A 13,290-nucleotide genomic window follows, 5' to 3' on the forward strand; every position below is an offset into this window, starting at 1 on the left:
GCTATCTGCAAGCAGAGTAATATCTTCCTTGCCAGGCATATTTCAGTTTCTGTCCATTGTTTTGGAGAAGGAAACCATCTATTGGAAATAATGAGGCTAACTTTTGGTTAAAGTGTTAATGATATATGTGATCCAGCCTTTCATAGGTACTTAAAATTACTACCATTGGCATTATCAATTATACCACACACATAGCAGGTTTCAGATAGCGCAATGTATACCACACACATAGCAGCACAAACGAGTGAAAGAATGGTAGTAAGGATCCACATTGAAAATGCCGAATACTAGCAAGGATACATGCATACAAACCCACGCAACATAACATCACCACTAGTAGGATATATGGTGCGGTTTTGAAAACCCAAAACCGAAACCAAACCGTTTTCTTTGCCGTGGTTCGGTTTCAAAACCGCAACCATTTCAAAACCGCAAAACCAAACCATTCGGTGTGATCCGATTTGATTCGTGTTTCGGTTTCGGTTTTCGGATCCAAGCGCCCACCCTTAATCTTATGAATTAACTTGATATTGCTTAAGTCATGGTGCTCTGTTCAGGCAGATATATAGTTATGAAAACATGTTGACAGTTTGTTAGGGTATATTGTTGAATTTGGTTGTGTTAAAGGTATATTTTGTTGAACTTGGTTGTGTTGAGTGCTTGTAGTGTTATGTGCATTGTTCTAAAAATTACTGCCTAAGCACTAGGCGATTGGTCACCGTTCTGATTAATCATTAGGCATTTTAAGAGTAATAAAGGCACCTAGACCTACTTAGGCGTCTGCTTAGCCCACCTAGACCCAACTAGAACTCTCACTTAGACAGAAAATCAATAACTTTCATTTTGCATTTTATGTTTTTCGATAAATGTAAGAGACTTGTTGAATACTTGAATGAACACTCATTGTATGTTTGTTCCCCATATTTTCAATATGTTCTAATAATTTATAATTTATATGTCAAAATAAAATTTATGTAGCCCAATACAATTATGCATTTTTTTTAAATATAAGAAGACAATTACTTATAATATACATACATACATACATACATACATACATACATACATATATCCTATATATATAACCAAGGTTCTAAAAGACGCTAGGCACTAGACGGGTGGCAAGCTGGGGCTTAGCTCCTAGGTGGACTAACTAGGCAGACTTAAGTAAATTTATAATATCCGCCTAGTTAGTCCACCTAGGAGCTAAGCCCCAACTTGCTGCCCGTCTAGTGCCTAGCGTCTTTTAGAACCTTGGTTATGTGTATAGGATATGGTAGCTCAGGGTGTTGAATTAGCAACCAAAGAAGAAGATTCCTATAAACAACCTATCCCAAGCTCCTTTAAGGCATCCTTCTTTGACCACCTCAAGCATGTGGATCGATTGGCCACTGATGACCAATTGATCCATGAGTTGTCGCTCCGAAGAGTGGCAAATCAAGGGGTCAAAGATCTCGAGGAACTGACCTGTTTATTTAGTTGTGAATTGACCCTATTCACAAAGCAAGACTTTTGCCTCTTTATTAGGCTTCAATACGGTGAACCCCATGATGTAGAGGCTTAGTGGGAAGGCATTAGGCTTATGAGGGAGTATTTTCCTAGGAAATTGGGGTTTGTAGGAGAAAGTAGCAAAAGTAGGAGAGAGAAGAGCAGAGGTAAAACCAAGGCCGTCCCTAATAAAGTCAAGGAAAAAAGATATTTGTGACTTGCGGGAAGCTTGAAAGGGCCTTTAAAAAGTGCAAGTGTGGAGCAAAAAATAATCCAAAAATCATGGAGTTGACACATGGATTATTTCCCAAGAAAAACAAGACTGCCCCTATTAAATGAGTAGGGAGCAACCTCATTCACCACGCGCAACTGAGGTAGAGTAGGCAAAGATCAACGACTGCTCAAGGCACCCCTGCCCGTAGGAAAAGTCGAAAGTATTTATGATAGGATAATCTCTTATTCTTATCATAAATATATTCTTAATCAGAGAAGACCTCTTTCAAGTAAGTTATCCTAATTTCATTTATTTAAGATATTTGCCTATTTATTGTAAGATATTTATTTATACAAATATCTTAGAATATTCCACCCAAAATACCACTTAGGGCCGGGCACCCCTAAACCCTAAAGGGCCGGCCCACTTCCTCTTCCTCTCCTATAAAAACTCCATTTATCTCCAAAATTCAATAAGCTTTAGCTACCCCTAAAGAGGTTTTTTTTCTTCCCACAAACACTTAAACACTTTCTTTTTAGAATTTTAACTTTGGCATCAGAGATTCTTCAGCCAAAGCCCCTCATCCTCATTCATCGTGAGTGCGTGAGGCCTTTGGCCTTAATCTTTGGTGTTATTATTTTGCAGGTGCAGATTCGTCAATCCAGGAAATGCGGAAATTTGCATCCACGGATTAGTGCTTCATTGAGAGCTTTGATTCAAAGGATCGGAGAAGATTATCACTTTTAACTTCCTCGTTTGTAGATCCACGACTACGATGGCAGGAAATTCAGAAACTACAACCAATGAGACCTCATACATTGAAGGATATAGACCAACCGATAGAGATCGCGACATGGTTCTACGTCGTTGCTCATCGAGGCTTACCACGGCAAAGATTGCACTTTTGCCACCACAAGGTACTGGTGGCAGTCACCGCAGTAGTGGCCCATGAGGCAGCCTTCACTCAACGCGAGAAAGCCTTAGGGCAGGAGGTCTACAGTGCAAATAGCCAGCAAGCGTAGATCCAACCAGCTGCTCACATTTAGCAGCAGCCTTTGTCCTCTGCCACTTTCAATTGGATGTGAACTGCCTAGATCGAGGCAGCCTAAGCCGCTTCAACCGAGGTGACCCAGCGCCCATGCACCCGACCTGCTTCTGTAGCCCTCCAGATGGTCAAGCATGATCCCAGACTAGTTCAACCAGCCCAGATCCAGATCATGATCCCAAGGTCGATGGAAGAACCAATGGTATTTTCACCCTACCCTATTATAGATCAAACCTACCATAGCTTAAGCTTTGCATCCGGAGTCCATTACACTTCCATAACTCAAGCAAGCGTCTACCATCTAAGCTCTTTCACTCGAAATGGCGAACAACACCTATCTCAACAGGTCACCAAACTCACAAACACCTTCACATAGCAAACTGCCTTGGTGAGTTAGCTCTTGCAATGTACCAAGATGTAGCGTACCCCAAATGAGGTGTCCCGAAGTAGGACAAGGGTAGGCGATGCCGTTTATCTCAAATGGTGTCCCGACAAGCAGCCCCTTGACTAGCCATGAACCAAGCATTCTGCCAGTGTACATTCTCGTTTGGGCCCCTGAGAGAGCGTAGACTTTCGTCTTAGCGCGCAGATGAGCATACACTCGCGGTTAAGCCCTCAAACAATCATACATTCATTGTTGGGGCCATACTCTGATAATCAACATGGACAACCTTCAAGGCAAAGTGTTCATTCGTGGCTAGGTCTGCAAGAAGCATCCTCCACTTCATATCAGAGTAGGCAGCACAACAAACGAAGAAAAACAGCCGCTTAATTCGGCTCAAGTTTAACCGGCAGTCTACAAGTAATATACTCGTCTACTAAGAACGTACCACATGCATTGCAGCCACGACATAGATAAGTCGAGCATAGGGAAGAGTAGCCGAGACCGTAGGTCATGATCGGGGGCAGTCGGAAGCCCTACTGCCCCGGTAGAGGCAAATTCAAGAAGAAGTAAAGATGTTTATGACAGAGTGACTGCATGAATTCCAGCGCATCGAGACCACGAACCAGGACATTCGCAATGACGTGGCATGCATGGGAAAATCACGTTTCACAAACTAGATCAAGCAGAAGGAGCCCTTGCGTAAGTTCAATACTCCGCATTTCACCCTATTTAAGGGAGACAGAAACCTAGAAAGACACTTGAAGAATTACCGTAGCGCGATGATTCTCTACAAAGCCAACGATGCTTTAATGTGCAAGATATTTGCCACTACTTTGCAGGGTGAGGTGCATGATTGGTTCCATACTCTGTCTTCACAGTCCATCCCGAGTTTCAATAAGCTTTTCGTGGGTTTCACTAAGGAATACTCATCTTACCGCTCAATTAAGAAGAAGTCTGATCATCTCTTCAACATCAAGAAGAAGCCGAAGGAGTTGCTCTGCAACTATGTTAAAGGGTTCAAGGCAAAGAAAGCGAAGATAATCGGCTGCAACAACTCAATCGCCAACGCAACCTTCCAAAAAAGACTCCCAGTAGATCATCCCCTATTCGGAGAATTGATCATGAAAGAAGACCTGACTTTGGCAGACTCATTCGCTCTGGTAGATAAGTATACGATGTGGGATGAGGCCCGACGAGAAGTAGTTTGAGGCAACTTAGAAGAAGGTGGACAAGAAGCAGTCTAATGACTGAGGCAGGAACGGGGCCAAACGCAGAGACTGGTCCCTAGCAATAGGAGGTCAAGCCACCAAGAACTATACCAAGTTCTTGATCTCAATCAATTAGATCATTTGTGACCTCAAGAGTGAGCCTTGGTTCAAGTTGCTAAGACAATCCAGAGAAGACACCTATATGCTAGATCACACCAAGTACTACGCGTTCCACCGAGGTCCCGGTCACACAACCGACACTTGTTATACCTGGGGGACTACCTAGAGAATCTGGTGAAAGAGGGTAAATACGACAAATACCTGGACAAGCCAATTGTGCAGCCTAGGAGGAATGTAGAAGCAAACGAGGAGCCGTTGCCAAGACCTTCAGAATTAACGGCATCTTAGTCGAGTTCGAATACTTGAGGGCCACAAACAACTCCAAGAAGAGGAAGATTCAATAGGTTATAGCGATCTCCAAGGTTCAGGCAGCTGACGCCAAACCTGGACCCATCGTTGGTTTCACTAAGCAAGATGCTGAAGGAGTTGACTTCCTACACGATGATGCTTTGGTAATGTTCATTCAATTAGCACACGCTATAGTCGACAAAGTGATGGTGGACAACGGCAGCACAATAAATCTACTTTAGCTATCTATCATTCAGATGATGGGCCTGGAAAGCATGATAATATGTTGAACAAAGGTACTTACCGGATTCAATAGATACACCTTAACTGTTATTGGCAACATAACACTCTATGTGAGAATAACATCAATAGTCTCAAAGTATATGTTCATTATAGTCAGCAACTCATCTCCTTATAATGGGATTTTGGGAAGGCCTTGGCTAGTGAAATTAGGCAGCTAGTGAAATTGGGAGGAAGAGTCAGAAATATCAAGTCTGATAGGCTGCATCTCGATGATGCACGATGCAAATGCTGAATGAGTCAAAGAAGAAGTTTTTTACCCCTATAGGAGCTACTGAGGTTGAGAAGGATGAGCCTGCTACCAAATAGAAACTACTGCAGGCAGATCAAGATAATGGCGTTCAGGAGGTTACACCGATAGAAGAAAAAGGATAGAAGCCAGAAAAGGACGCTGAATACATCATTCTTGATCATGAGCAGCCGGAGAAGACGGCTAAAATTGGCTCACAACTAAACATGAAGGCAAAAGGAAGAACTCATGACTTTTCTTAGGCAAAACCATAATGTCTTTGCATGATCACCCTCCAACATGCCCAGCATTGATCCCAAGATAGCCTGCCACAAGCTACATATCGACATCGCTACCAAACCGGTGATCCAGAAGAGAAGACACTTCGCCCCAAAATGAGTAGTGATCCTTGAGGTAGAGATAGACAAGTTTCTGGAAGCTGGATTCATCAAGGAAGTGGCGCGTTCAACATGGCTAGCCACCGTCGTGCTGGTAATGAAGAAAGAGAAAAGCAAGTGGAGAGTCATCATAGATTACACCAACCTTAACAAGGCTTGCCCGAAAGATTCATTCCCTGCCTCTTTAATTGACTTATTGGTGGACTCAACTGCAGGGAATCAGCTGCTCAGCTTCTTGAACGCATATTTTAGCTACAATCAGATTGCCATGTTTGAGCCCGATAAAGAGAAAACTGCGTTTGTGATTGAGCGAGGCACCTACTGCTACAAGGTTATGCCTTTTGTCCTCAAGAACACAGGAGTTACCTATAAAAGGTTAGTAAGCATGATGTTCAAGAAGTAGATTGGGGTTACCATAGAGGTCTACGTCGACAACATCATGGTAAAAGGAAAGCAGCGGTCAGACCACCTTAGAAACTTGATAGAGACATTTAGTATCCTTAGGGAGCACAAGATGAAGCTCAACTTTGCCAAATGCATATTTGGAGTCTCCTCAGGCCAATTCTTAGGGTACCTCGTAACCTAGCAAGGAATCAAGGTACATCCTAAGCAGATCAAGGCAATCTTGGAGATGAAATCCTCAACCACTTTAAAGTCTGACCAGATGAGCAGCTGCGCTCAACCGTTTCCTCTTGCACTCAACCAATTAATGCAAGCTCTTTTTTAAGGCTATTAAGAAGGTGCAAAGAGACAAGTGGAACGACAAGTGCGAGAAAAGCATTTCAAGACTTGAAGAGTTATTTGACATCCTCTCTACTACTATTCAAGCCGAAATCAGCTGAGGAATTATACATTTATTTGGCAGTCTTAGACGTAGCAGTAAGTTTTGCCCTCATAGATGAGGAGTTGGGGGCCAACCTGCTAGTATTCTACACTTCCAAAGCTCTCATCGATGAGAAAACAAAATAACTGAGGATTGAAAAGCTAATTTTGGCACTAGTTGTTGCAGCTTGGAAGCTTAGATTGTAATTTCAGGTGCATACGGTCGTCGTTTTGACTCAGTATCATCTACGATTTATCTTACATGGTCGAGATACTTCTCAAAGAGTGATAAAGCAGGCGTTAGAACTTGGCCAATATGGCTTGGTTTATTGATCCTGCACGACGATAAAAGCTCAAGCCTTAGCAGACTTCATACCAGAGTTCACTCTCAGCCTAGAAGACACAACAACACAGCCCAAAGGCACCCCTGAAGCAGCTGAGCATGCCCTAGCCGCACCAACCTTTACCGACAAGGACTTTTGGAGCCTGCACGTCGATGGTTTATCCAACTACAAGGGCTCTGGAGCAAGCTTGGTTCTCATCACCTCAGACGGCTCGATGCTCGAGCAAGCAATCACTTTAGGCTTCAAGGCATTAAAAAGCAAAGTACGATGCCATATTAGCAGGACTCCAAATGGCACAAGATCTAGTAGTCAAGAAGCTCACAATCCATTCCAATTCTTAGCTCATCACTAGCCAAACTACCGGAGAGTATGCAACAAAGCATCCAAGGATGACATTATACCTCGAGAGGGTACGAAAGCAGCTTGAGGTGTTTCAGGGGTTATTGAAGTCATTTTGCATGTGATTGGGCATGCTTTCAGAATCTTTCTCCAGATTGTTAGTTTTTTAGGATGAATTTTATGTGTTTGGGTATGCTTGAATAATCTCCTTCCATATTGTTAGTTGTTTTGGATGAATTGAGTGGCATCTTTCTGTTTTGTATATATTGGGTGAAGGTATGTGACACCTTATGGATGTAAGCCTTATGTTTTAGGAAGTCACATTTCCAGTTTTCGTTAGGAAGACCAAGGAAGTCATATTTCATTAGCTTCAAATTTAAAAGGAACTCATCTCTTCCTTAACTCAGTATTATATTAAAGTAACATTGGAGTATGATCTTATCCAAAAATTGGGAAGTTAGCAATTTATTAACATTCTTAAACATGTTGAAGCAATGAGGATTAGCAAAGGCTTGGACGCAAACAGTATCAATGTAGCGATCACAAAAACCTAATATATTAAGGGATAAAGATCTTGAGTTCCAAAACAGAATAAGGCACGGGCCTATCATCTAACAGATTGAAAATTACATTAAAAAAAAAAAACTAATTAAAACACAAAAAAGTGTAAACTATTCGGACAACATAAACTCTTAAATTGCTAAACTAAGCTAGGTCTAGCAAGGCCCCTACAAATATTGATATTATGCAATTCATCACTTAATCTTATCCATGCGGTGGTTACTCCCAGATTTTGCCGCAAACAATCTCTTTTTCTCTTTCTCTGATCTAGTATCCCAACGACAAGCCCCTTCCTTTCTTCAGTGGCGACTCCAGACTCCTCACTAGCAACATCTTCCTTAACACTCTCTAGTTGAGGGAAACTAACAACTAAGCATAAAATCCTCTACTAGGTCACACAAAGTCAAACAATCCAAATAAGTACTCTCTGGAAACACCTTTGGCCCATCATCAACAATCTATCAACCATAAACCAACTTTCATCATCATATACCTCAGCACAGCCACATCCTTCAAGTGTTCGCCTTCCGCAGTAAAAGCAGACCTCAAAGAGCTTCTCATAGCTCACCAGAATAGGAAACCTTTGTCCCACTCACAACTAGGACTCAACGACACACAAACATCTATTTCCATTAAAACACTAATAAATAGCCCATTGATTGAATTAGAGAACCATCATCAACTCTAACAACTGTGCCAATGGGTTGCGTAATATTCTTGATGATAGCCTCCTCCATAAACTTGACAGGGAGCGGAGGAATTTGAACCCAAATCCTCAGCAAAGTAATAGGGTTAGAATCCCTAAAATCCTCATTCCAATTCTCCAAATGAAATATATGTCTTCTCACATACTAAAAACGGTTCTCAAGCACATACTCCCCTTCATCTTCATCAGTAAATTCCACAGCAAATTACTTATGCCTAAAATGGTCATATAGCATGCAATGATTTATGCTTACTATTGTATTACTAGCTTTTAGGTTGGAATAGTCTAGATTAGTACTATTGTGTTGCTTGGAGATGACTAAGCGATGTGCTTAGCTTGCTGGCCGATTAAGTTAGGAGGTGTCAATAAAGTATATGCAGGTGAGTCATGGCATGAACTGTGGATATCAGGCAAACATTTATCCACATTGAGATAACAGGTATGCTTGCTACCAATACATCCAATAGGATATGTTGTTTTGCCGTTATTCTTTGTACTATAAATAGGAGCAAATGCTCCTGTTTAATATCGTGCAAAGGGCTAGTTTGCATGCAAGCTAAGGTCTGATGTTTATACACACACACACACACACACACACACACACACACACACATATAGGAAGTGTTATTGGCACTCCAAAAATCTCATTCTACACTCCTCACAAGTGTATTTTTCTTTCTAAATATAGAAAGTTTGGAGTGTAGAATGAGAATTTTAGAGTGCCAATAACAATTCCATATATATATATATATATATAACACATATATATATGTATGTATGTATGTATATGTATACATATATGTGTGTGTGGAGAGAGATCGAGTTACAAAGAGAGAAGAAAGAGTTTGGGGTTGGTAAGTTGGTTGTGTAGAGATTGTTAGTTGGGCTGCCGTGCCAAAGTTCAGATTATCGAGGTGAGTGATTTATTTAATGTGTTTAAACATTTTTAATTTTGGATAATATGAAAACCACGAACTATTGCGGGTTTTATTCTATTTTCAAATATCTCTCTATTTCAAGTCAAGCATGTTGAATTTTGTGAAGTACATTGGGATTTATTATATATCTTATCAGCGAATTGTTTGAGATGTTCATGGAGCATGAGAACTTTGGTGTTGCATTAATCAAAGGGATAAATGAAAACTACACACGGGGACATTAGGGCAGATGACCATTAGGGGTCATGTGGTGAGTTACAATTTATGAAGGATATAATGAATATGTGAAGGGATGGTGTGATATGGAATTACATGGCTAAAGCTTGGATACTATTATTGTATTTTCTAGAGTGCATAAAACGACATCACTTGACTGACATATTATATATTCTGTTCACTAGACGACGGTGGTTGTTGCTCACTCCTCACCTTTATATTTTTCAGATGAATTATTTGGCATGACAAATGCTAGACAAGCTGAGGTTGTGTTATAGAAGAGATTTAAGGATTTGATTTGTAAAACCTATAAGGATTTTGGAGTTATTTTTATAAGAAAAGTTTAGGTTTTTTATTTTCATTTTTACTTGTGCGCCGGACACAAAGTTATTTATTTTGCCGACCCCAGTGTTCGGGACGTGATATATAGCAAGCTCCCTCTTCATGAAGTGTGCTTCCACGGTTTCCCAAACATTTTATACATAAGAACTATACACTTCAGATGTTACACATTGGTAGTAGAGATTTGGTTAATCTGAACCCCTAGTTAGACCATGTTCCATGGTGAAAGTACAGCTAGCGGTTTCGACCACAATAGGGTTTTCACCTAGGGAATGGATTAACCCATGAGGGAATCCTAGGATTAGAGAAAGATCTAGAATTGCTGGATGAACAAGCATTGAGTTGGGATTTTTGAGCCATGAGGAAAGTAAAACAGTATATGTCATGAAATATAGAAAGGGGGTTGAACATGGAGAGATGCTAAAATCATGTTTTGAACACCACCAAAAAATAGAGGCGGAAGGTGGTGTGCAGACCCCTAGGAAAATGAAATGATGGATCCAAATTATGGCTCTGTATCTGAGGCTGCAAACTAGAGGGCACAACATAATTGAAAGGCCTCAACAGCCAAGGCCTCCAAAAACACGACCTTCTCGTACAACCAACATCTGCCATAGGGAAGACCAACCGTCTCACAAAGAGCCTTAATCTACTTTCAGAAAATGAATCCAGGCGAAATATTTAGAGCATGTTTGATATTCTATTTTAATCCAATTTTTTAAACTCAAAAATAATTTTTAAGTTTTAGACTTTAAAAATTTGTTTGGTATGACTGTTTTTAAAAACTGAAGTCAAAACTAACTCAAAAATATAATATATTTTTTAAAAACACAAAAATTAGTTTTTAGAGTTTTTAAACTTAAACTCACTCAATTTTTTTTTCTCTCCCTCCTTCCCTCTCACTCCAGAGCTATCCCTCTCTTTTCTTCTTTCTCTCTACCCTACCCTTCTCTCTCTCTTTTTTTTTTTACCTTTTTCGTCTCTCTTCCAATCCGCACTCAATATTTTCTCGGTTTTTTTCTATTACTCCTTTTCCTCTTTCTCTGTATCTCCTCCCGATCCTCTCACTTCTTTCTCCTTTCTCCAATCATCTTTTACTTTCTTTTCTCCTCTCTCCTCTCTCATCTTTCTCTCTCAACCCTTTATTTTTAGATCTCTTTGTCCAGTTTAAGTTGTAAAATTTAAAATTTTTAAATCGCATAGCAAATAAGTTTTTGAGTTTTAAAGAAAATTGTTTTCAAGAAAAATTCTTAAGAAATGTTTTGAGAAATTATAAAAAAATTTCAAATAGGATACCAAATAAGCCCTTAACTTCCTACCCCTAATTCCCACCATCTGGTTTGGCCACGTGGGTTTCAGAATCCTACGTATTTATGTTCCTGCCCCCAATTTCCAGCACCTAATTTGGCTACGTGGGTGGCTAAGATTCGACCTCTGTTATAAAACTAATCCCTAACATTCTTCATTTCTCCCTCCATTGCTGCCCAAATTGGCCACATGGCTGGTTCTGCCACGTGTAATTATATTTTTAACAAACAACTAATCATAATTAAAAATTATGGAAAATAAACGTATAAATATGAAAAAAAAAAAAAATTTGTGACAATTCGTTACGATTTTATTAATGGAAGTTTTAACGAAAAACCCACGATACTGTTCATTTTAACCAAAAACCACATTTTTACACTAAAAAGTCAAACCTAATAGTATTCACTTTACCTTTTATTTTTTCCTTATCGTTAAAAGTCAAAGTTTTCAAGCCATTTTCATTAGTTTTCCTTTTATTAATTTTATAAGAGTGAAGTGAAGAAAATGCCCTTAATGGTGAGATTGTTGATTTTTGTTGACCATCATTTCTTCAAGTGTATGAGATATGATTTTACCATATTCGTGTAGTACTCATTGCTACAAATGTGTGGGCATAAGCGAAATCAAATTTGGAGCTACGATGAGAATTTTACGGAACTACGAAGTAGAAGGGTATTTTAGTAACTTCACTATTCTAGATATTTCTTTTCTATTATTTTATTATTTTTCTTTGGGATATCTGTGTCCCCCACCTATGTGGGTCTCCTTTCCCCTTTGTCCACGTGTCCTACTTCCCCTCATATCCCTATCATTCTCATCTTTGTCTCTTCACTTCTTTCTCTCTTCCTTCATTTTTCCCTCACCTCTCCTGTATTCCTCCGCTACGACAACATAACAATGACATAACATCACGCCCTCAGTGCTTTAGTGAACCTCACCACCACCGCACACCACCTGACCACAACGTCGCAAACCCCAAGCTCTGGAACGCAACCACTCTCTCTTTCTCTTTCTCTTTCTCCTTCTCTCTTTGCATAGTGGCACCACCACTGTTCATATTTTCCTTTGGCAAGTTTTTGAATTTTCGACGATGGTAAGTTCCAAAAACCATCCAAAACTTCTTGGATCGTGTTTTGGTATATGTTTCTATTTTTTCTAAGGTCTTTAGTGGGGGTTTTGGTACAGAGATCAACTTGGGGAGACTTCCCCAGTTTTCCTGCGAGAGCCGTGATTTTTGCAGGCGATTTTCATGCCTATCCGGCCACCTATATTGCTTAGGTAAGGTAGATTTGACTCCCTTGTCTTTTTATCTTTATTTTGGTTTAACTTTGGAGTGAAATGGTTAAAAATAGAGCTCGAGCGGAGCTCGGGAAGTTTCTCGGTCAAAACTTGACCCAATTCCGGCTTTCTCCTTCATTGGGTCGGGCCAACCCGTGAACCCAAACAAGTCAACTCGATCCGAGAAAAAAAAGAAAAAAAGCTTAGATCTACGACCCATATCCTGATCTGAACCCAAGATCAGATTCGGCCATTTCTGAAAATGGATCTGGAATATCCTTATGTTGACTTTTATGAAATTTTCTCGAAAACCTTCTAGGCTAATTTCGATGCCCTGAGTCTTGACATCCGTTTAGTGAAATTCTGAAGTTTTAACGTAGTTGACCGGTTTGACGTCTCGGTTGACTTCTTAGGGTTGACTGCTGATTTTTTTGTTGACTTTTTACGAAATTTACCCGTGACCTCTCTTAGGGTATTTTCGACGCCTTGATTCCAAATTCGCTCTGTTTTCCCAAATTTAATCATTTTTGTTGAGTTTTACTAATGAGCCCCAATATTATGCTTAGGTGCAATTACTATCGGAGACTCCAGCTTTCCTAATTTGAACAGATGCGAACTGATAAGTATCTGTGAGCGAGTCTTTTCTTTTATATAGTATATCGCAAGTATCTGTGAGTGAGTCTTTTCTTTTATATAGTATATATATATATATATATATATATATGTTTAGTTTTCACATATATATTTAATAATGAATTTTC

The sequence above is a fragment of a genome, unplaced genomic scaffold (assembly GCF_019419815.1).
Source record: "Pyrus x bretschneideri cultivar Hongxiangsu unplaced genomic scaffold, Pyrus_bretschneideri_v1 Contig49, whole genome shotgun sequence".
NCBI lineage: Eukaryota > Viridiplantae > Streptophyta > Magnoliopsida > Rosales > Rosaceae > Pyrus > Pyrus x bretschneideri.